This window comes from Mustela erminea, chromosome 13, assembly GCF_009829155.1.
Source record: "Mustela erminea isolate mMusErm1 chromosome 13, mMusErm1.Pri, whole genome shotgun sequence".
Classification (NCBI taxonomy): domain Eukaryota; kingdom Metazoa; phylum Chordata; class Mammalia; order Carnivora; family Mustelidae; genus Mustela; species Mustela erminea.
In genome coordinates, this window is record NC_045626.1 from 22,950,152 (window position 1) to 22,976,318 (window position 26,167).

The following is a 26,167-nucleotide window of genomic DNA, read 5'->3' on the forward strand; positions in this document are numbered from 1 at the left end:
GGGGAGATATGATGTTATCTATCTACTTGAGCATTTTGATGAACAATTGGCAAATATGATAAACAAATTTCTAAATATGTGGCAGGAACACTGGAGTGTATGTCCCCAGGAGAACTTCCTTTCATGATTCAAATTTAGATTTTTATTTGAAATATCTAGATGATTCAGCACTTTTCTCATTAAGTGTAAATATATTCGAGATAAAATATTAAGCTCTTCTATAGGGATTTCATCTAGAAAGCCCAATAATTAGTATGCCATAATCACACTGAGCTGAAGAGAGTAATAAAATAACGTGAGCCAGGACTTAAACCACAACCCAGAACTGCATCTTAGCCATGTCTTAAGAGACAGCAGCTCATTGACTCACACGAGTTAGAAGGAAAGTTCACACAGGCACAGCCTGGGTTGAAACAAATAGATTCAGGCTATCAAAAAGTGAAGGCCAAGGAAATTAGCTAAGACATAAAGGGCCACGCAAGTCTCAAAGGTGTGGACTGGTCAGCGTAAAATCTAAAAATTTTAACCAAGACCAGAAGATTCAGACATCTAGATCCTGGCTCTGAGAAGTCAGAAAGGGCAACTGAATGGCAGAGGGGTAAAGCTGATCACTGTCCCAGTGGGGCACAGACCAGAAAATGTTTCCAAGTGAAGGATTGCTAGAACTTCCAACTCATATACAATCATTTCGTCCCTGCAACTTTCTTTGTTTTAGGGTAAGTGAATGTTGATGAAGAAGACTTTAAAGAGGCACAACTCAGGAACAGATGCTGTATCTTGTCAAATGCTTTTTCTGCATCAATTGAGAGGCCCATGTGGTTCTTCTCTCTTCTTTTATTGATTTGTTCTATCACATTAACTGATTTGTGAATGTTGGACCACTCTTGCATCCCATGGATAAATCCCACCGGGTCATGGTAAATAATCTTTTTAATGTACTGTTGAACCCTATTAGCTAGGATCTTGTTGAGAATCTAAGCATCCATATTCATCAGGGATATTGGTCTGAAATTCTCCTTTTTGGTGGGGGTCTTTACCTGGTTTGGGGATCAGGGTAATATGGCTTCATAAAAAGAGTGTGGAAGTTTTCCTTCTGTTTCTATCTTTTAAAACAGCTTCAGAGGGCACCTGGGTGGCTCAGTGGGTTAAAGCCTCTGCATTCAGCTCAAGTCATGATCCCAGGATCCTGGGATCGAGCCCCACATTGGGCTCTTTGCTCAACAGGGAGCCTGCTTCCACCCTCCTCTCTCTCTGCCTGCCTCTCTGCCTACTTGTGATTTCTGTCTGTCAAATAAATAAATAGAATCTTTTAAAAAAATAAATAAAGTAACTTCAGTAGAATAGGTATTATTTCTTCTTTGAATGTTTGGTAGAATTCTCCAGGGAATCCATCAAGTCCTGAGCTCTTGTTTTCTGGGAGGTTTTTCATCACTGCTTCAATCTCGTTACTAGATATTGGTCTTTTCAGTTTGTCAATTTCTTCCTGATTCAAAGTATAGAGATACAGGGAACATTCCTCAACTCATAAAATCTATCTACGAAAAACCCACAGTGACTATCATCCTCAATGGGGAAAAGCTGACAGCCTTCCTTTTCAGATCAGGAACACAACAAGGATGCCCACTCTCACCACTCTTGTTCAACATAGTACTAGAAGTCCTACCAACAGCAATCAGACAACAAAAAGAAATAAAATGTATTCAAATTGGCAAAGAAGTCAAACACTCTCTCTTCACAGATGACATGATACTTTATATGGAAAACCCAAAGACTCCACCCCCAAACTACTAGAACTCATACAGCAATTCAGTACTATACAACAATACAGTAATGTGGCAGGATACAAAATCAACGTACAGAAGTCAGTTGCTTTCTTACACACTAACAATGAAAATATAGAAAGGGAAATTAGAGAATTGATTCCATTTACTATAGCACAAGAACCATAAGTTACCTGGAAATAAACCTAACCAAAGAGGTAAAGGACCTGTACTTGAAGAACTACAGAACACTCATGAAATAAATTGAAGAAGACACAAAAAGATGGAAAAGCTTTCCATGCTCATGGATTGGAAGAATAAACATTGTTAAAATGTCTATACTGCCTAGAGCCATCCATACTTTCAGTGCCATCCCAATCAAAATTCCATCAGCATTTTTCAAAGAGCTGGAACAAACAATCCTGAAATTTGTATGGTACCAGAAGAAACCCTAAATTGCTAAGGAAATATTGAAAAAGGAAAACAAAACTGGGGACATCATGTTGCCTGATTTCAAGCTTTACTACAAAGCTGTGATCAGCAAGATAGCATGGTATTGGCACGAAAACAAATACATAGACCAGTGGACCAGAATAGAGTCCACATATGGACCCACAACTCTATGGTCAAATAATCTTCAACAAAGCAGGAAAAAATATACAGTGGAAAAAAGACAGTCACTTCAACAAATGGTGCTGGGGAAATTGGACAGCTATGTGTAGAAGGATGAAACTCGACCATTCTCATACACCATATACAAAGATAAACTCGAAAAAGATAAAAGACCTCAACATGAGACTGAAATCTATCAAAATCCTAGAGACGGGGCGCCTGGGTGGCTCAGTGGGTTAAGCTGCTGCCTTCGGTTCAGGTCATGATCTCAGGGTCCTGGGATCGAGCCCCGCATCGGGCTCTCTGCTCAGCAGGGAGCCTGCTTCCCTCTCTCTCTGCCTGCCTCTCCATCTACTTGTGATTTCTTTCTGTCAAATAAATAAATAAAATCTTTAAAAAAAAAAAAAATCCTAGAGAAGAACATAGGTGTAACCTGTTTGGCATTGGCCACAGCAACTTCTTTCAAGATATGTCTCCAAAGGCAAAGGAAACAAAAGTGAAAACAAACTTTTGGGACTTCTTCAAGGTCAAAAGCTTCTGCACAGCAAAGGAAACAGTCAACAAAATGAAAAGGTAACCCACAGAATGAGAGAAGATATTCGCAAATGACACTACAGACAAAGCGCTGATATCCAAGGTCTGTAAAGAACTCCTCAAACTCAACACATACGAAATAGATAATCACATCAAAAAATGGGCAGAAGACATGAACAGACACTTCTCCAAAGAAGACCTACAAATGGCTAACAGACACATGAAAAAATGTTCATCATCATTAACCATCAGGGAGATTCAAATCAAAACCACATTGAGATACCACCTTACTCCAGTCAGAATGGCCAAAATAACAAGACAGTAAACAACATGTGTTGGAGAGGATGTGAAGAAAAGGGAACCCTCTTACACTGTTGGTAGGAATGCAAGTTGGTGCAGCCACTTCAGAAAACAGTGTGGAGATTCCTTGAGAAATAAAAAGTAGAACTACCCTATGACCCTGCAATTGCACTACTGGGTATTAACCCCAAAGATACAGATGTAGTGAAAAGAAGGGCCACCTGTACCCCAATGGTCATAGCAGCAGTGGCCACAGTTGCTAAACTGTGGAAAGAACCAAGATGCCCTTCAACAGATGAATGGATAAAGAAGAAAAGGTCCATATATACAATGGAGTATTATGCCTACATCAGAAAGGATGGGGACGTAATACTCCAACTTTTGTATCAACATGGATGGTACTGGAAGATTATGCTGAATGAAATAAAAGTCAAGCAGAGCCAATTATCATATGGTTTCACTTACTTGTGGAGCATAAGGAATAGCACAGAAGACATTAGGAGATGGAGAAGAGAAGTGAGTTGGGGGAAATTGGAGGGGGGAGGCAAACCATGAGAAACTGTGGACTCTGAGAAACAAACTGAGGGTTTTGGGGGAGGTGGGGGTGGGGTAAGCCTGGTAGTGGATATTATGGAGGGCACGTATTATATGGAGCACTGGGTGTGGTGCATAAACAGTAAATTTTGTAACACTGAAAAAATAATAAAATTAAATTAAATTTAAAAAAATAAATAAATAGAGAGGTACAATTTGATTCTCTTGATTCAGCTTCTGGTGAAATACATCAAATGTGTCCTGTAAAATCAAAGGTATATTTCCTATGACCTGTATCATTCCCCATTTCTACAACTCTTGTGAATCAGAGATTGATGTATACATACATACACATATACATACACACGTGCTATCTGGCAGACTCATCTCCCCATGTACCTGAATATACAAATACTTTTCCCAGCCTTCCTGTCAGATCTATAACTGAACTCCAGCTAGTGGGATGGGCATAGGAAGTAAGGTAATGTTTCTTCCAATCTTGGACTACCAAAATTATCCAAACATAGTCTTGCATTTTTTTCTCCTCTTCTGGATGGCTGGAACAGAAAGGGATCTCAGGGCAAATTGAGATTTGTGTGTATAAAATGGCAAAGATTCAAGACTGAGCTGAATCACAGCATGGAGGAGAGCCAGCAATCCAGGAGAGTCATCATTATATTGTGACATCAGTTTTAAACTTCTGCTATTAAGGGCACATCTAATACAACAGCTAACATTACCTTCACTAATGTTCAGTAGAGGAGCACACTTTGGTACTAGAAATTTTTGCAAATATTGCCTGCCCTCACAGAGCCTGAGCTCTGTAAAATGGGTGAAGGGGAGTGTGATATACAGGCTTCCAGTTAGGGAATGAATAAGTCATAGGAATAGAAGACATTGCATAAGGAATATAGTCAATGATATTGTAATAGTGTTGTATGGTGACAGATGGGAGCTACACTTGGGCTGAGCATGGCCTAATTTATAAACTTGTCCAGTCACTATGTTGTACACCTGAAACCAATGTAACATTATGGGTCAACTATAAGTAAATAAATTTTTTTAAGTCAGTGTGAAAAAAAGAATAAAAAGAAATAAATGAAATGAAGATTTTCCTCATTTAAGCAAAATTCAATCATATCTCCTATGCGTATAGAAAAGAGTGAAGTAAACAAAGTAGTCCTCGGGAACTGGGACAGAATTGCAAGATCTAGGCTGGTGTTAATTCCTACAGACCACTGAAAAAATGATGAAAACAGAGAACTACCAAAGATGGCCACACAGTGGAACACATCTGTGGGCCATTGCCAAACACCACAGAACATTTGTCTTTTCCCTTTTTTTGCCTTAAAATTTTGTCATTTTAATCTTTTTCTTTTTTCTCTCTATTCTCTGAGCTATCATCGTACTTCCTCTTTAACACATGAATATATATGTCTTATTTATTTCATGCATATAATTCCTACCAAATTGCATTTCTCTAAGGGCAGACACCAAGTCATTTAACATTTTTCCTTTTGTTCCTAGGGGACCCAGAATTGAGTCCATGCCACTTCTCAGTTCAAGATCCACAATCACCAATGATCTGTGACAAGGTGCCATCTCTGGTTTGGTTTGTTTGTTTTTTCCCCTTTACACTTCACCAAGAACCTCAAGTCCCCATCCTCCAACAGAGGCACTCGCTTTAGTCTTTTTAATGCATATATACTTACTATCACTTAAACATATGTTCAGCTTTGGAAAAACGGTAGCATTGTGTTGTGCGTGTGTGTTCTATACATAAATGATATTTCACTACCTCTTTCTGTACTTTATTTTTTTTCAGTGTTTTGTTTTTGAGATATATCTTTGTTGCCACATGCAAATCTAGTTCATTTTTTCTGACTCATACGTAGTATTCTCTAGCATGATAATTGACTTTGACTCCATCAGCATGTTATAACAGTGAATATAATATAAAAAACGTGATGAGGAAGTTTCTAGTTGGCCACCAATTGTCTGGATTAGTCTGGGATTTTATTAAATTTCCCCCCTTGGTTAATGACCTAGAGTCAGAATTGGCAGTGTGCTCATTTCATTCATAAATGATAATAGTTTTGGAGGTAAAAGAATGGCAGGATGGCACCACTCCCCCCACACACACTCCCTGCCTGCTGTCTCTATCATAATGACCTCTGTCTTAATCTGATCGTAAATTTGTGAGAAATCAACCACAGTAGCTTCCTGTTTTGTACAGTTTCTGTGGAACTGTGGTATTTTGGAGCAGTTTTTAGAAAGAGAGAAGCTACTCCCTGAGGTTTTCATTTCTTGATTTAGCTATCAAGAATATGATCTTTATCTCCCCTCTACCCTATACCCTAGTCACTCCTTCCTTCATTCAAAAGATCAGCAGTTAAATCTCTGGAAATGTAAAGCCCTAGTTTGGTGTTTCTTAAGGTCTATAGTACAGAGTCACCTGGGAATCAAATGCCTGTCTTAGGCATTTGCTAAAAATAAAGATTCCAGGGTCCTTCCCAGACAAATCAGAGTCTCTGGGGGTAGAACCCAAAATCTGTACCTTTCGCAAGTGATCATAACGCACTTTAAGGCTTGAAACTCTCTTTCATAATCCTTGATTTTCTAACTCAAAAATTAACAGTAGTTAGTGTGCCCAGATAGCAGTAGACTTCAAGGTCATAGAACACTGAAATGGAGGCTGCCTGTCTGGTTTTCCCTGCCAGGGCACCTGACCTTGACATTCATAGCAAGAAGGATCTACCTTGTCCATGTTTTTATATAAAACAATATCCAAAAAGGGCTATTTCACTTAGGGTTTTAGAAAGATGACAGAGTAGCTCAAGATAGTCTATGTAGAAAACCATATTTTGTTTTCTTTACATGCTTTACAAGCTGATTTTGGAACATAGTTTCCTAATTGAAAAAATGGTGACCATATTTTAAAAAAACACTAGAGCTCATCTGGTCTGCATTCTCTTCTCCTGGGACAGAGATGTTCTCTCTACTGCTGGAATTGTGTACATTCGTCCTTCTGCATATTTTTGCCAAAATTTGGCTTAAGAAAATCTGCCTATGCCTGAGTCTTCTTTTACTACAATTGGAGAGGCAGCAGGCACAGATCCTTCTTCCTGAAATTATAACAGAAATGAGAACCCTCACTTATAACATGTATTCTATCACTTTCTGAATGGTAAATTTGTTGAATACTGCCTTTGAATGCACATGTATAAAACCATATTTGGTGGGAGAGCATGGTGAAGATTAGTATTTAATTTCTTTATGCTCAGTTTTTTACAGGAGAAACCTGACTAGATTATAGGACCAAGTTCATATTTTGGTTTAGAAAGGTTCTCAACTTGATCCAAATTAAAACAAATCGACAGGGCTTCTAATCACTTTCAGTCCAAAGGTAAGAAGAGTGGTACACCCTATTTCAGCTTCTAATTCTTAGGAAGCTGTCTGCCCATTTAAGAAGACGCCACATGGTCCTTAATCTTTTGGCCACCCCAATAAGTGTCTGAAGACAACCAAAGATTTATCTATGATTCCAGTTACCAAGAGAATGTAGATCAACCGCCTTGACCACTAACACCCTCCATAATCTGACTCAAACACCGTTCATTACCCAACAGATCATCAACATCCAGGCTCGCTCTGCTCTAATTAAACTCTCCTACTTATCAGCTCCAAATGGGCCCCATATTGGATGCTGTGTTGCCTCTTTCCTTTGGCATCCTGTGTACCAATTTCTCTATCTGGTTCCAAACTAAATTACCTCCCCATCCTTTTCAGCTTTTCCAAATCCTATCCATTCTTCGGGATCTAAAAACTGTCCTGGCTGTATATGTATGATCTTCCCTCAGGTCCAGCCTGCAACAACCTCTGTTCCATCTGGGTCCCTGAAGCATGCCCCAGAGGCTCATTTCACATTTACCATTCACTATTGTGATATCTCATATCTATCTCATTTCTATTTGCCGCTTCCCTTGCTCTTAGCTCTTCAGACGCATGATGCCTTCCATGACTATGTAGATTGTAAGCTCCTGGGAAGAGGACCCTGCCTCATTATTTTTGGAGTCAACAGCAGCCCTGGGTTCAGGGCCCTGTGCGGAGACTCTGCTCATCAAAATCCTCTTGTATTTCTCTTGAAAGGCTGCCTGCGGCCTCAGGTGCTGTCTTTGTCAGCAGGCTTTTCAGGTTTGAATGAGTTGTCTGTCTTTGCCATTCAAACCTTCATACAGTGTTTAGCCTTTCCTCCTGGTAAATGCCTTTCTTCTCATTCATGACTTTTTTTTAGTAGGAAAGATGGGAGCGACATCACTTAAAAATAAATTTAATATAGGCTTTTGGAGACAGAGGGAAACAGTTATTCTTGGTTAAAGTATACTTTGAAAATGATTACCTAGGGTCAAAGATTCTGGATTGTAAACTCTGCTAGATATAGTGAGCATTTTAAAGATAAAAGGCATATCCCAAAGTGTTACCTTTTAATTCATGATTCTTTTTTAGACTGGCTCTCACAGGTAAGATTCAATCTGTAGCAAAGGCACCTTAACTTTAAAAATGGCAGTCTAGCAAATCATTCCCAAGGATGCTCAGACTCACTGAGTATAGTTCAGAAATTCATGACAGCTTTAATCTGCTTTAGGACACACGCATAGTTTTATCTGGAATGCAGGTTTCTCTTAATACAAAGAGACTCAGAACAGAATGGTTGGGAAACAGTGGTTTCTCTGACCCACTGAGGATTGGTATAAGGGAAGGGAAGATTTGCTTCATTAAAATCTAGGTCCTTGGTGTCATTTTGCAGAACATTGTATCTCTCCCAACTGCGATGGTAAGAAACTAGCACAAATTGAGTTTTTCTGTTCAGTTCTATTTTCATCACCTCTCTAGTAAACATCTAACATTATCCCTTTCTCATGGGGTTCTTGAGTTAATCCCAGAAGAAGTTAATATCATCAACAGCATCTGGGGAATCCATTAATGCTTCAGCTACTGAACTCTGTTGTTTTTGAAGTCATGCTGGTTGGAAACACACTTTCCCTTGAATTACAATGTGTTTCCTTGAAAGTTTATCTCTCAGGAAAACTCCCTCAATGCCAATGTAAACTCTCTTCCAACCCCTAAATTAAATCACATCCTAGTGCAATTCCAATGTCATAAAAGTAGATAAAACTAAAGTTGAGTGAATAAAGGACACCAGTTCTCCTTGGAGAGAGATACAGTTTCTATATATTTTTAACTCCGAGACTTCTGACACTCAGTTCTTATCATCTCTAAGATGTGCAGCCTAAAGATTTCCAAGAATTGAAAAAAGAAAAACCTACAAAAAAAAAAAAAAGACAAATATTTTAAAAAATCAAAATCAGTGACTTGAGGGTCTGTAGGTATAAGACTATCTGATCTATTGTCCATTGCAGCATTGGAAACCATTCCAAAAACTTAGTAGTTTAAAAATAACAGTCATTTGGGGGCTCCTGGGTGGCTTAGTCCTTCAGGTGTCTGTCTTCAGCCCAGGGTCCTGGGATTGAATTCTGCATCGGGCTCTCTGCTCAGTGGGGAGCCTACTTCTCCCTCTCCCTCTGCCTGCCTCTCTGCCTGCCTGTGATCTCTCTCTGTGCCAAATAAATAAGTAAAATCTTTAAAAATAAATAAATAAAAATAACAGTTATTTTATTTGCTCATGAGTCTGTGGGTCAACAATTCAAACTGCACTCAGAGGGGTGGTTCTTCTGTTGGTCTCACATAGGGTCTCTGGTGTCTGTCCCTGCAGCTGTCTGGGTGATTAGCAGCAGCTGTTTGATCTCTGTGGCTTCCCTCACGAGTCCCGGGGTTCGTATGGTTGTCAGCGATGTCACGCGAGCCTAGCAACCTCACTGGGCTTCTTCACAGGGCCTCTGATTACTAGAGGCTGAGAACAGAAGTCTAGGCCTATGCTTAGAACTCCACAACATCCCTCCTGCTGTGTTTGATATGTCAAAGCAGACACCAGGCCAGTCCAAATCCAAGGGCAGGGGAACAGAGCCCACTCCTGAGAGCTAAAAACTGCTGTGGATCCGTGCCGCTTTTAAATCAACATCATCTAATTTCCAAAACACGGAATGGAGAGGATTGAACATTCCAACTTGAGCAGACTACTGTTTTTCTCTTCTTTATAGGAAAGGAACATTTATTTTGGGACAATATCAAGACCACCTTAATATCATCAGTATTAAAAAAACTTAAGGTTAAGGAATACTCAATGTGGAATCAGAACACAATGAAAATCAATTATTCATGAACTGGAAAGTCCAATAGTTATTTTATATATGTAAGTATTCTTGACTTTGTAAAACAGTCACATCCAAGTCTCACCTTAAATGTATGGAATAAGTGCTCCCTTCTTTTGTTTTTTTTATCATTTATTGATTGATTGATTTGAGAAAGAGACAGAGCACAAGCACAGGGAGGGACAGAGGGAGAGGGAGAAGCAGGTTCTCCACCAAGCAAGGAGCCCAATGTGGGGCTTGATCCCAGGACCCTGAGATCATGATCTGAGCCTAAGGCAGACACTTAACCGACTAAGCCACCCAGGTATCCCTACTTTTTTTTTTTTTTTTTAAATAACAGAAAGCTACCCCAAAGTAGAATAATATCATGATTTCCTATGTAGTCATCACTCACCTCCAACAGTTAACAGCATTTTGCCAATTTTCTTTTACCTTTCAGTCCTCCAAATGTGTTTTTTTTTTTTCTTTATGGGATATTAAAGCGAGTTTCAAACAACAGGGTATTTTACTTGATGTGGATGCTTATTAAAGACTTCCTGGATGATACACATGTGGGTGGCTGTGGCAGAAACAATTAGTGGTCACCGGATCTTCCCTGGGCTCCTCTGGAGTCTCAATCTTCTTTATACTTCAGGTCAGGGCCATGTGATTTCTTCTGACCAATAGCTGTGCGCAGAAATATCGGTGTCCTTCCAAGTCGAAGCATTTTTTTTATTTTCCAAGTTGAAGCATGAAGAGCTAGGGACTTTCTCATCAATGACCTCCTACTTCAGTGACCTTGGAATTCTGATATTCCAAATGACATAGATGTAAGTAGAAAGAGGTGGCTATTTCAGAGCAGATTTGATGTGAGATGTAAGCCTTTTTTTCTCCAACTACTAAGATAGGGGAGTTTCTCCTTTATCTCAGCCACGCTGAAATAAAAGAACACCTAGTTTATGCAGCCATAAAAAAGGACGTGATTGTGCCATTTGAGACAAGGTAGATCGAGCTAGAGAGTATTATGCTAAGTGAAATACATCAGAAAGAAAAAGACAAATACCATATGATTCCACTCATAAGTGGAATCTTAAACAAACAAATGAATAAACAAATAAAAGCAGAATCAGAGCTATAAATATAGAGCATAAACTGATGGTTGCCACACGGGAGGGGTGGATGGGCTAAATGGGTGAGGCTTCCAGTCATGGAATGAAAAAGTCATAGAATAAAAGGCACAGGCTAGGGGTGCCTGGGTGGCTCAGTGGGTTAAGCCTCTGCCTTCAGCTCAGGTCATGATCTCAGGGGCCTGGAATCAAGCCCCGCATGGGGCTCTCTGCTCAGCAGGGAGCCTGCTTCCTCCTCTCTCTGTCTCTCTCTGCCTGCCTCTCTGTCTACTTCTGATCTGTCAAATAAATAAATAAAAATCTTTAAAAAAAAAAAAAAAGACACAGGCTAAGGAATATAGTCAATGATACTGTAATAGTAATGTAACTCCACAGATGATAGCTGGGCTTTTGGTGAACATAACATAATGTCTACACTTATCAAATTACTAGGTGTTATGCCTGAAACTAATGTAACACTGTGTGTCAATGATACTCAAATAAAAAATTAAAAAATTAAATTAAAAATTTAAAAAAGAACACCTGGTTAGAAAGAAACACAACTAGGAGCTACTATCTTATCATGTGATGAGAAGAAAATCAGCAAAACTTTAAGCCTCTTCTTCTTTATCCACAGAATGGGGTAACAATGACACTCGGGCTCTCTCTCTGCCTCCCAAGGTTATCATGAAAGTGAGGTAGTAGAAGTAAAACTATTTGAAGAGTTACACATTATTATAAAATGTGGTGGTTTGTTAGATTACTGTTTAGGCTATCAGAACCCACTTGCGGCCTTCAGTAACTGAAAAAAAAAAAAATGTGGTAAAGACTATTCACAATTTGCCACACAGAAAAGTTTTTTTTAGTTCATCTACAGGGTTACTATTTTTTAAATTATTAACCAGGCTTCCCTCCTGCCGTCCCTGAAACCAGTCACGGGCTCTGGTCTCAGCAATGACTCCCTCCAATGACACAAAAAAAGCATAGGACATAGGAGCCATTGCACGCCCCCCCACCCCCACCCCGGGGCCAGGCGTTGGAGAGTTACCCTCCCCCCCGGGGGGCCAGGCGTTGGAGAGGTACCCAGGAAACATCTGCGGAACAGGAAAGAATGGAACCGAAGGGACAAGACTTCCTGACTGAACAAATGATCCTGTGGGAAAGGAAATCCAGAGAAAAAGTACCAGCTCGATTTAGGAGCAGCAGCCTGTGATTTCATTTGTAATGAAATGCAGTGTGTGTGCAATGATTATGTCAAAGGTTCAGTGTTGGACAAACTGTGAAAACTCCGTACAGTCATTGAGAGCTGTATAGGGAGATGCAAGGTGTGGGTGCCGGTGGGGCTGTTACTTCTGGATGAAGGGTCGGGGACGCCAGAGGAACCGGATCTGAGTACAGACTTCAGGACACCTCCTATCAGCCGGCCAGCCCCAACAAGCTGCTGGAAGAGTGTTTCCTTGTAGAAGGCCAGGCAGAGCAGGAAGAAAGTGAGGGACTCAGCAGAACTCAGCAAAAGCCGAGCTCTGGGCGAATCCAGGTACAGACTCAACCATCTCTGGGTCTGGTTTCTCTTAGCACGGTCACCAGCGGCTTGAACTGTCAGTATGAGAGCTGGAAAGGGCACCTGCTGACCGCGCTTTGACCCTAGCACTCGGCGCCACACTCAGCACCTGGGAAATGCTTGCCCTTAGGTTAACTGGAGAAGGTTGCTCTCTGGGGAAGAATGTATATGATCTCTCCTGAGAGAAAACGCTATCACGTGTCTCTGTTTCATAGTAGCAGATAAAAACTTGACTATGTTGTCAAAGTACACCTGCTTGGTGGCTTGAAGTACTTGCTCATTTTATTCCCATTTCACAAATTTGTTTGTAGGCTTTAATCTACGTGGGCTCCCTGTGTGAAATTAGGTCACACGTGAGGATTTTGTGTCTAGCACACACTCACTCTGTTCGGAGATCTGAACCCTAAACCAATCCTGGGCATCCAGTCTCCCCTTGTCTCGGGAGCAATTCCACTTTGCCTCTGGGGTCAGAGGATGTGACTCAGACCCAGCCAGTCAGAGCACCGCAGCCTTCCGGCCAAGGGCCCCATCAGAGCCAATTTCCTGGAAGGACTAGAAAAAGATATAAATAAAACAAACTGTAGGGAAAATGGTGATTCAACTACAGATACAGAACTAATAAAGATCATAAAAGCATATCTGGATAACCATATGCCTATCTTTTTAAAAACTCAGTGCAAAGTTTGAATTACTAGACAAATGTAAAATGCATAAATCAGCACAAAAAATTAGTAGGATATTTGAAAAAGGCTAATAGTTTTAAAACAGAGTGAGAAAGGAGCATCTGTGTGGCACCATCGGTTAAGCAACCAACACTTGATTTCGACTCAGGTTGTGACCTTGGGGTTGTGACAGTTCCATGTTGGGCTCCTCGCTCAGCACAAAGTCTGCTTCAGATTCTCTCTCCTCCCTCTAAGTCTTCTGTTCCTGCTCTCCCTCTCTCTCTCTCAAATAAATAAATGAATCTTTTTTTAAAAAATAGGAGAAATAAAATTATTCCTTCTTGTCCCATCCCAACACAAAAATCAGAAAACAAAAACCAAACAAAACAACTACAATAAAAAGATATAAACATAGATGGTTTTACAGGTGTTCATCACATTTTCAAGGAATATTTTATATGTTATAGATATTTTATATAATTTACATGGGCAATAGGAAAAGAAAAGGAAATTGTCTGAGTTTTCCAATGAGATTTGAGGTCAATATGTAAAACCACTAATTCAGCACGAAAGACCTCTACTTCCAGTCAAGATGAAGGGAAAGGGATTGGATTTACCCTCCCACCAGAAACAAACAAAGGCATGACATTCATGAGACAAAAGAGTTCTCACACATTGGATACAAGACAACCAAGGACTGTGATCCCAGAGAGACAGGAAACAAATGACACGAGCTCTTTGCCTGTATTTGTGCCCAGATTATCTCATGGAGATAGTTCCTAGATGCTGTGCAAGAAGGAAGAAGCTTGATGAAGTCTGGTGACTACCTTGAGCCCCAGCACTGGGACTACTTAAGCACAAATTTTTCCATGTCTATCTGGAAGACAAACTCAGAAAGATGTAGTATGGTAAGCTGCAATTCACTCTGTAGCCAGAGCTATGACACTAGAATTGGTCCACCTTTGGTCTAACCCTAGGAAATAAATGAATCAGTGTCAGAGTTGTGCCTTCTTGGGTGAGTCCAGAAGATCCAGACAAATCACATTTTGCAATGTGTTTATTAGGAATTTCATCATGCAGCAGCGAGAAAGAAAGAGGTAAGTGTATACCTACTCATACGAAGAAACCTGCAAAGCATATGGCTGCATGAAAAAGAAAGTTCTGAAATGACTAATTCTAGTTATAGAACATACTGGACATCTGGCACTGTTTTGTCTGCTCAGCAACGACAGCAAAACTTTCTATTTGGGTAGGCTTCCCAAATTTAGGGGGTCGCTGGGAGGCAAGGCTCTAAGTTCTCCTGATGTGCTGAGAAGAGCAGACACTCCCTCTCCCCAGCCCAGGCACTAGGAAATGAGCCAGGTCTGACCAACAGGAAATTCCTGCCTGGGACGTTTAATCTCAAGGGAAGAATGCAAAGGTGGAGGGACACTCAAGGTCATCTGATCCACCTCTCATCTGAACTACTGCCAGAGCTTGCTAACTCAGCTCTCCTGGTTGTGCTCCCTGTCCTTGCAATCTCTCTTCACAATAGCCAGTGACTCATGGTGAGGGTGAATCCCACCGCTTCCCTCCAGAAAGCCCCGCGTTAGCTCCCCAACACACATGGAAGCCAATGAGAGCTCTTTACGTGCTTTCTGCCTCCAGGGTCTGGCTCCGTCGAGCCCTCCAGCCCTCACTCACCACTACCCTTGCCAACCACCGCCCATCCCACCTTCACTTGAGACTCCACTTTCCTTGAACTTTCCGGAATTTCTCCAGCTTTCTGGGCTTTTGTCTGACGCACTCTTAGTTTTCTATTCTTAGCTCACTCAGATGTCTTCTCCTCCAGAAACACCTTTCATAACCAATGCCAAAACCCAGACGGCCTCTCCTTTCGATGCCTCTCCATTCTCCCACAGTCCACTTCGCATTCTTCTGTTTCCACATTAATCACCACCAATTACATGCCATATTTGCAGCTGTGTCTCCAGTGAGCAACACACAGACAGGAAATATGTCTTATTCAGTGTGATAGGGAATAGGAAGTATTTGTACAAGTGAATGACGAGCAAAAAAATTGGGGGTCTTTTTCCTTACTGTCTCTGTCATGAGTTGGCTCTTCTGTCCCCCTCAATGATTATTTTATCCTTTCTTGGCACCTCTTATAATTCAGACTGATTTACCCAGCTCTTCACTTTCCAGAGACTCTCATCTGTCCTTTCATAAGTCAACCAGAAGTCCACCAGAAGCAAACACCTGCTCCCACTCACCACTGACTCCCTTTGCCTGTCCATCTGCACCCATCTTCTGGCTTCCTCCTGCTACATTTGCTCCCGCCTCAAAAAGCTCACCCCAGCCTTGAGTACCCTGGGTCGCTCTCCTCCCTACCTTGTTGGGAACTGATTACATCAATATTGCCTCTCACTCCTCCCGGTATCTTCAACCTTCCTATCAGCCTTCAAATAGGCTCTGTTCTCTCCAATCCTAAAGTAAAAGCCAAGAAGCCAAAATTAAAACTAAGGTATGTTCCTTGACCCGGAGATTGTTCCGCTTCTCTCCTCTCTTTGACAGCTCTGCTGACAATTCATAAGAATTGTCTACAAATCCCAACTCCAATTTCCCGTTTTTCCTTTATTCTTCTACTTATTCCAAGCTAGTACCTGCCTCCCACCATCTAGGAAAGCCTCTGTTATCAGGCACATCAAAAGTCCTACTCCTAGGGATGCCTGGGCGGTTCAGTTGGTTAAGCGGCTACCTTTGGCTCAGGTCATGATCCCAGTGTCCTGGGATCAAGTCCCACATCAGGCTCCTTGCTCAGCAGGGAGCCTGCTTCTCCCTCTGCCTCCACCTGCCACTTTGTCTGCCTGTGCTCGCTCTCTCTCTCTGACAAATAAATAAATAAAATCTTTAAAAAAAAAAAAAATCCTATTCCTACCAAAATCTTCCTAGCCTGGTCAGTAACTGTGTTATGCTTTTGAAAAACTGTCTTCTGGTGGCTTCTGTGGATTCCACACCACTTTCCAGCTTCTGCCCTTCTGGCTATGCAGTCGCAACCTGCTTTGCGGGCTCTCCTCCATATATGAATGTTATTGGAGTTAATTGGATCCTGGGACCTGGGCCTTCTTCACACCTCTCGTCATTATCTCTCCTCTGGCAATCTCAAACTGTCCACAGCCCTTTAAGTGCCAAAGGCTCTTGAATACATATCTCTGGGAGAAATCTCCGTTCTGGGCTTCAGATAGACCATCTGACCGCCTATCAGCTTTCTGCTATGAGAGGCTATGTCTCACCAGCATTTTAAACATACTCTGTCCAAATCCACCTCTTGACCCTTGTGGCCCCAAGCCCTCAATAGGCTCCTCCAGCTTTTCCCGTCTCAGTAAATGGCCCTTTCCTCCAGGCAGTGGCTCATGTCAGAAAACTGGGAGCCAGCTTTGGTCTCCTCTTTGCTCTTGGCATTTATACTTAACCAATGACCAAATTCTGTAGGTTCTACTTTCAAAATAAACCTCAAGCCTGTCCATCTGCTCTGCTACCCCTGTAGCCTGACACCATCAACTCTTCCCGGGATTACTAAAGCTCTCCTATCTGGCCTCCCTTCTCCGAATAGTCTCCAGAATGATCTTTTATTAACAAACACTGAGTCTTCACATTTCCCTGCTTCAAACACACTGTTTTCTATTGCATTTGACATAAAATTTTAAAGCCTCTAACAAGGGTAATAAGATGTTATGTGATCTGTTCCCTGCCTAATTCACCAGCCCAAATACATGTCACCCACATCCCTGTTCATGATTCCCCAGCTACGATGGCCTTTTTTCCCCTTTCTGCAATTTACCAACCACATTCCTATTCCTGCCACTGGGTCTTCATGTGTTAATCCTATGCCCTCCATCCTCCCCCCGGCTAGTGTCTGCTCATCCTCCAGGACCAGTCCTAAACGTTCCCTCACCAACGAAGACTTTCCTCTTCAACCCAAGTTAAATATGGTCTTAGTTTTTCCTTCATATAAGTTCCACAGTTTACCCTTATTTATCTATTCATGTGATTACTTATCTAATGGCTGTAAGCTTCATGAGAATAGGAACAAACACTACAACATGGATAAGCCACATGCAAAAAGCCACAAATTGTATATTTCCGTTTATTTGGAATGTCCAGACTAGGAAAATCCCTAGGCAAAAAGCAGATTAGTCATTGTCAGGGGCTAGAGAAAAGAATGATTGGGAGTAACTGTTAATGGGTATGGGATTCTCTTCCGGGGTGATGAAAATGTTCTGAAATTAACTAGAGGTGATAGTTGCACAACTCTATGAATATAGGAAATAGCTCTAAAATGTATATGTGAAATAAGTAAGTTGCATGGTATATAACTTATATCTCAAAAAGAGAAAAAAGAACACACTGTCCTTGCCTTGCCCACAAAAGCTTGCAGTGAAGATACTGCACAAACACAAAGCAAAATATGGTCAGTTCTTGGAGAAAGGGAACCACCAAGTCTTCCAGGATGCTCTGACCCAGGGCTTAATCAAGGTCATCTGGACTGCTGACGCCAGAAAGGACTTCTGACTTCATTTGATAGTCACTCTTGGCCTGACTCTGAGATAAAGCTTCGCAAGCAAGATAATGATGAATTTTCCTTCCACACCCTCCATTCTTCCCCTAGTCACTCCACAAATCTAGGAGCGCCCTTCCCTTAGATAGACAGATGTTCCCCTGAACGTACACATTGTGTGTCATGAAAAAGACGCACAGCCCAGTGTGCTGCCTCCAACCTTGATTTTCAGCCCAAAGTGAAGACTAATGTATCAGGGGAGACTGGGGAGACAGGGAGGCCACAGAACTGCTGATATCACACAGCCGGGACCGGAAAGGCTTCACCTCTAATTAGACTCTGATTGCTTGAAATAAAATTATATATGCTCTCTTTTCTTCATTGTAACAGTATATATCCTTCTAGCCATTTCCACTCAAGAATTTTATTTGAATATAATCATGCCTATAATTTAAAATTCTGTATTTCTACATAACATTATAGTATGAGTACTTAAGATACTATTACCTACTTTCATAAGCAATTGTACAACTTTACGATGTTCCATCAAATAGATATTTAACAGTTATCTTAACTAATCCCTCATAGTTAGACATTTAAGTAGTTTCCAATCTTTTGGTATTATGAAAATGAAGCAAGAAACAAATTTTTACATAAAGCTGTTTCCAAACTTAACCTTATTTCACTGGGATAGATTTCCCAAAGTAAAATTTCTACTCCCATTTCTTTAATTTTTTTTTGGGGGGGGGGGTCCCTAGGCAGAGGCACATTATTTTGTTTATTATGTTGGGTTAAGTTTGATCAGATCTGACAACTGCCTACTCCTCACATGCAAATGTAAACATTAAAACAGTGGAAGCAATATTCACACTTCCTTGGTACACATAATACCACTAAGTGATAGAGAGGAAAAACACCCCTTTGACACGACATTGAACCTACTATTTGCCAACCACAGAACTAAGTGTTTTGAAAATACTAATTTCAACCTTTCAACAACTCGAAGAGGGGGTCACTATCACGATCCCTGTTTTACCAATGAGGACATCAGGCAAAGCAGTAAATGATGGATCCGTGATCATGGACACTGGTGGTCTGCCTCCAGAATCCGGGTTCTTGACCACCATGCTCTACCCAAATTTGGAGTCCGAAGAGCTGGGTTCAGATTCCAGCTGCATCACTGACTGACCCATGGGCAGGTCAGTAAACTGGGCCAGCTGGTTTTATCATCTCTTATTTCAACGTAAGCTTACATGATATATATGAAGGCATACATTATCATATCACTCCTTTTAAGGCAGTTTTTTCTCTTTTTAGTTTAGCTTCACCCTTCTCTTCTCCTTCAGTGGAGACCCTGTGGCCACTCACTCCCATCCCCTTATCCCAGGTTGACAACCTAGTATTTATCCTTTTATGGTTTCTCCATGCTCACATAATCATACACACACACATACACACGCACATTACATACAGACTCATTTGTTTAGATCAGCCTTTTTTTTACATAGAAGGATCATATTTGTTTTAATTTTTTTAGTTCATATATTTTATTGAGAATCCATTTTGTGCTGGATATTGTTCTTAATTTTCTACAGAAACAAAATGAAAAGATTCTGGAATTTCTCAAAAATACACCCAGATATACAGTAAGAAATCAATTTTATTATAATGGGAATGTTTTATAAGTTAGATAATCTTTTTTAAAAATATTACCCAGAGTGATTGATTTCTCAAATTTGCGATAGTTATGCATTTTTTAATTTTAAATTCGATTAATTAGCAATAGTGTATTCTTAGTTTCAGAGGTGAAGTTCAAAGATTCATCAGTCTTATGTAATACTCAGTGCTCATTACATCAAATGCCCTCCTCAAGGTCCATCATCTAGTTACCCCATATCTCCACCCCTACCCCTCCACATTTGTTTTAAATAGCACCCAATCAAGAAAACAGAAACTGGGGTGCCTGGGTGGCTCGGAGGTTAAGCATCTGCCTTCAGCTCAGGTCATGACCCCAGGGTCCTGAGATCGGGCCCCCAGTTGGGTTCCCTGCTCAGTGGGGAGCCTGTTTCTCCCTCTCCTTCTCCCCTTGCTTGTGCTCTTACTCTCTCTCTCTCTCTCAATCTGACAAATAAATAAATAAAATCTTTAAAAGGAAGGAAGGAAGAAAGAAAGGGAGGAAGGAAGGAAGGAAGGAAAACAGAAACCACTCTAAGTCAGAGAGAATTCGATGCAGGATATTGGTTATACTGGTAATGGGGAAGCTAAGAAGCCAAGTGTGGGGAGGCAGCCCAGAAGTTGGCAGAAGCAACAAAGTGCTACCAGCCTGAAGCTGAAGGTGCACAGGAGATAACACTTCCCCCTCCCAGGAGCTGCAGTCACCTGGTGGAAGCTGGCCCCACGGTGAAGCTGTCTAAGCAGTCAGAGCCACCGAGGACAGACACTGCGGCCAAAGCTGTTGTCCTTGTTCCTTTCACTGCTTCTAGGCCTCAGAAATCCTACCCTGCCTTCTATTGGCAGAATTCAAACTGGAAACCAGCTGACAGGGGCCTGGAAAACACAGTCCACGGGCATCTACCACTTTGTACTCCGGAGAGCAGAGGAAGAGTGAGGAAAGGATCGGGCAGCAAATAGCCAAGGAACCAACAGAAGGCCATGCACACGTCCCTGCCTCTGCTCTTCTCAACCAGCGTTACCTCAGGGGAACCCCTCCACTAAGGAGTGTTCATGTTCTTTTGCTCTGAATTGGGAGTAACAGTGCTTGTCCTGTGATGACTGTGAACATCATGTAAGTGGAAGTCTACGAAGCTAGAACCCCCAGTAGTGGAATGGAAGTTTTCTTAGAATGAGTACGCCACTCTAAGGTGGGGCTTGTATCCATGGTTAAAAACCTGATGAAAAAAGCAGTGAGGCTCAAAGCTCCCTCTCACCAGAGCAGACTGATGCTCTAAGCAGCAGGAAAATGCCCACTAACTAGTACTTTTTCCTTCACAGGAGGTAGGTCCTAAGGCCTGCCTCTGACTTCTCACCGTGCTCTGCTTCCCAGTGTGCTGCTTGACTTAGAACACACAATACACAGTACTGGCCTCATGCCTGATAACAGTGCTGACCAACAGAACTTTCCGTGATGATGGAAACAGTCCGACTCCGCATTGCTGAATATGGTAGCCACACACGGCTGTGAGACTTGAAATGGGGCTAGTATGATTGAGGAACTGTATTTTCACCTTTATTTGATTTTAATGAATTTAAGCCTAAATGGCCACACATGGCAAGGGGCTACCTCCAAGTTCTAGAACCTCTCAATCATGATCTCATGGGAGAAGGATTCTTACCCACAGTGACGCAGGAGAATCAACTGAAGCTTTTACAAAATTCAAGTACTTAACTCCACTTCAGATTTCCTCACTCAGAACCTCTTGTGCTTGTGCTATAATGGTCTGTGAAGCTCCTTGCCGCTCGAAATTCTCTAAAAGAAAAAGAGGAAATGTTACCATAGAAGTTTATGCATTAGCTCAGCTGCTCATTAGTGGAGATTAAAACTTTTGGGATGGATTTATTGCCTCTTACATTCACCTAGCTGAGAATAAGACCCTGAAGCAACAGCAAGGGGAAAAAAGAGGGGTCGGTTTTAATAGAGAAGAAGGCAGCCAAGAAAGTCCCAAGAATTTGGCAATCGATGCCCATGCCTTTGTGGGCTTTGTGTTGGCACCTCTGGGCCGCCCAAGGTCAGCATGAAGGCACTAGAAAAAAAGAGCCTACTGTCAATACCTTTTACCCCCTTAAAATGTTTTCTGGAGTCACCTGGCAGTTCAAGGGGTGGTGCCAAGAGATCCGGAGTGGAACAGACCCACGGTATGAAGAGGGAAGGTAAGCCACATCAAGATGGATTCGTGGCTAATGAGGCAGTCAGCAGCTTTAATTGCACAATAGAATGGATAGCCGTGCTGCTGAAAGACAAATGATGAAGGAATGCATTTATTAAATATAAACACCAGGGTGAAGGTGAGGTGTTAATTTTCAAGGCAATAGACAGCCGTCAAGCCCTGTCACATAATTCCATTTCACATTAAACGTACTGTGGGCAAGAAGGTAATAATGTCCATGACTCACTTCTCTTCCTCGACCAAGAGGAAATTGATGGCGAGCTAAAAAATGCCCAGACCTGAAGTGAGGACATGACTGGAGGGGATAAAACTCGAATGGGGAGGATATGAACAATTCAGAATGAATGCTTCTAATGCTCTCTTGGGTACAATGGCCCCATGCCACTGAGAGAGCATTAGCGTCCCTTCTCTGCTCTGGATTCTGCCAGCAGCAAGTGGGGAAATGTCCTGCCCCTCATTCTGACAGCTTGAGTAAGTGCAGGTGTGGATGGGTGGAGTCTAAGACACTCTCCCTTTCCCCATTCCCCTTTGAGAATGGGTACAACCTAATAAACACAGGAGAGCCCACAGGAACTGAAGTGAAAAGCTCGAATTTCAAAGAGGAGCTGAGGAATTTACAGCTGCCAGGTGAAAACCTCCTAACTCACCTCCTTCATTGTGTCATAAAATCCACTTCCCAGAGTCCCAAAGTGAAAACTTTGAATGCCTCTCCCCTGTCTCTAAGATGAGCCTATCCTCCTGAGCTGGACATCAAAGCCTTTAGCAAACAGCCTTAACCTCACTTCCTGTGTAATGTCACTGAATCGGTCCCCTTTGTGAACCTCTACAGAGTAATGGGTGGGAAAACACACTGGCTACATGAGCAATGGCGAGTAAACTTTTATGCACAGCTCTGTTATCTATAAAACGCACCGGGCATCAGGGACACAATGGAACTCTAGTTGACCCCAGAACAGCATGGGTTTGAACTGCATGCATCTGCTCATACGGGAGTTCTTTTTTATACAGTACAATCTAAATATATTATCTCTTCTTTATAATTTTCTTAACAACATTTTCTTTTCTCTAGCTTTATTGTAAGAACACATTATATAAGACATACAATGCATGAAATATGTGGGGTTTTTTGCTTGTTTTATTACTTTTTTTTAAATATATGTCAGTTGATTGTTTATGTTATCACTAAGGCTTCTGACCAACAGTAGGCTGTTAGCCGTTGAGTTTTCAAGGAGTCAAAAGTTATACTTAGATTTCTCCTTGCATGGGGCCATTGGTGTCTCTAACCCCTGCCTTGTTCAAGTGTCAACTGTATTGTGATCATTAAGTAAAGCACTTGGCCCAGGGTCTGGCTTACAAAATGCAAGTTCTCTTCACTTCCCACCTTGCTTACAAGTCACACTTGTCTTCTCATTATTTCATTATTTCTAAACACAGCTAGTAAGTGCCTATCTCGCCTTATCTCATCCCTCCACTCCCTTTCCCACCATCACCTCCAACCTCCTCTGAAATATACACCATCCACTTAGTCAATTCTACTCTCTCTTTAAGGTCTAGGCCCATCTGCCCCCTTCCATGAAACCAAACTCAAGCGTCTGCATCAAGAGCATGACTTCAGGCAATCTTGGATAGCTTCTCCAACTCTGACAACATTCCATGATACAAAGAATACGTAAACTAGGCTTTGAAGGTAGGACAAATCAAAACTTTAAATTCTCCAAAGAATATAAGATGACTTCCCCAATTGATAAGCAATGGGTAGAAAGTGAAAATACTTTGTAAGCTATTTAAAAATATGTATTCCCATAAAGGATTATTCTTTTAAAGTCTTGTGTAACTAGGGAGCTGTTTCATGCCAGAGAATAGGCTCCACCATGGAAGGAATCAATCTTCCCTACAAAGTAAGTTGGTAGAGAAGTCCCCCACAGTTTCAGGATTGTCAGAGTCCTTAAGCCCAATATTCTTCACCTAGAAAGAAGATGACATGAGAGGCAGACCAAGGACTATGTGTGCAGTATTAGAAAGAATTCTGAAATCACTCTCTGCATGATGCTTAACCTCCACAAACCACCCATTTTTCAAGTGCTATTGTGACATAGAGGACCCTCAGTTAGCTATCAGCAAAGATGGGCACTTGTATATGGATAAGATGTGTTTCTTTCCCCCAAAAGAAGTTACAATTTAGAAAGAGAAATCAAATATAAATAGAATATAGTGGGGAGTCAGAGGATGTGTCGATGGCATAGTATTTGAAGGAAATCGAAGGATGTGCAGATCCCTTTCAATGAATGTGATCAAAGAACTGTGTCCAGTGATCTAACTTACCCAAACTGCATCTTCCCTGCTCTAGAGAAAAGAATGAAACTCTACAATTCAAGCACAAAAAAAGGAGGAGGAGGAGAAGGAGGAAGAGGACGAGGAGGAGGAGGAGGAGAAGAAGAAAAACAACCTAGAAGCCTATTTTTCACACCTCTTTCTTGCTCACCCATTAGAAATCTTGAAATCTCCTCCCCAGCAATAATTCTTCTGTGACTTCTCATTAGAAACCTGCTTAAGATAGAATATTAAATCACAGCAATAAAGTTGGAAAATGTAACATCACATTGAGATGTAAAAGCTAATAATTCATCTTATAATGACTATTATATACAAGAGAAGATAAAACCTTTTCCCCAAATGGTCTATGGAAATTCCTATTCATACTGAAAATTACTTTTGATCCTCTTTCTCCACACTCAGAAACTAAGTTAGTAATAATTTCCCTTAAAACCCCAGAATTGATAATCCTTCTTTTGTAAACCTGAATTCCATCTTTCAGAATACAGTGTGACTTGTCAGAGTTCTAAATGAGCCACAATTACACAGCTTTGTCCCTTAGAAAACACAACCTCTGTGCTGAAGTCACTTCCATAGATCAGAACTGTCCGTAGCGGTTAACAGAAGTTTCAGATCTATTCTTCAGCTTGTTATGAAATATATTCTTACAACTGGTCAACATCCAAACACTTGGGGAGCTGGGCCCACTTGACAGCTTCACCCATTTTGGAAAAGAATACTAAAGATGTGAAATAGTAAGCATGATATTCGGTTTTATGTGTTGAGCACGCCCTGGGTCTCAGGCATGTTAGGAGCATTTCTCACGAAGTAGGCACACCGCTAGGTAACGAGAGCAACTCCAGTCCCTACCACTGGTGGGACCTCACTAAGCTGCTCTGTGTTGACTTGGGAAGCAGAGAAGTTCCAGAAAGATGGGAGCTAAACACCTAACGGTGCCCGGAATTACTCTAGAATGTAGTCAGGCTGATGGACACGGGAATGAGAGGGACAGGGGAGTGAAGACTCATATCTGCCCCCTCTTTCTCCTGTTTTCTTTCTTTCTTTTTTTTTTTTTTTAAGATTTTATTTATTTATTTGACAGAGATCACAAATAGGCAGAGAGGCAGGCAGAGAGGCGGGGGAAGCAGGCTCCCCGCTGAGCAGAGAGCCGGATGAGGGGCTCAATCCCAGCACCCTGGTATCATGACCTGAGCGGAAGGCAGAGGCTTAACCACTGAGCCACCCAGACACCCCTCTTTCTCCTGTTTCTGTTGCTCAAACTTCCATGTGTGAGCACATGGATTCCTTTGCTGGTTCCATTGCACCCATTTTCCTCCATGGCTTCCCTGTGCTCAAATGGTCTCTCTTCCTTCCCTAAAACAGGCTCGCTTGGCTCTGTGCTTCGATACCCCAGAATTCAGAAACTTATTAAGTGCCCATCCTGCAGGAACCACACAGAAGGGACCCAATTCCTGCTCGTAAAGAGCTTACAGCCTAGAGGCATAACAAACAGAATACAGGGTAGGAATGTTGCCGCCACCATTGTATTAGCCAGAATGCTTTCCACCGCAGGTTACAGAAATCCAATCAACACAGCCCAAACGTGGACTTCTGACATGCAGAACTGTGAGCGAAGAGATACATTACTTGAAGCTGCTAAATTGGTGGTAACATGTTATGACAGCAATAGAAAACTAATGCATATACCAAGCCAGCTCTGGAGAGGAGGGAAAAAAAAGAAGTCATTCCACAAATTCCAGAAGTTCTCTAAGAAACTGCTAGGAACCCAGAAGCCGCTAGACCCATAGCAACAAAGTAACTCCAGCGGCTGCCATTGTTGGGGCCTCCCTGACCTGATCTAAATTGGCTCAAGAAGGAGAGAAGTTCCAGAAAAGAAAGAGCAAACAGTTTGGGGTGGTGCTTAGAAATTTTTGCCAGATGTCCATTACTGTTAGTTAAGTCAGGAGTTGGCAAGCTACAGGTCAAATTTGGCTTGCTATCTGTTTTTGTACATCTAAAGATCTGAGTATGGTTTTACCTTTTTTAATAGCTTTTTTTAGCAAAAGATGAATAATATTTTCTGACACATGAAAATTACATGAAATTTACATTTTAG

The 26,167-nt window shown here is 41.5% G+C and overlaps 1 long non-coding RNA gene across 1 annotated transcript; it reads left to right on the forward strand.

Moving 5' to 3' along the window:
* Nucleotides 1–21,204: 21,204 nt before the first annotated feature.
* On the forward strand, nt 21,205–24,312 carry LOC116571315. The gene is made up of 3 exons (XR_004277836.1): nt 21,205–21,721; nt 23,287–23,425; nt 24,086–24,312. It is a non-coding gene; the product is annotated as an uncharacterized LOC116571315 (long non-coding RNA).
* The last annotated feature ends 1,855 nt before the right edge of the window (nt 24,313–26,167 follow it).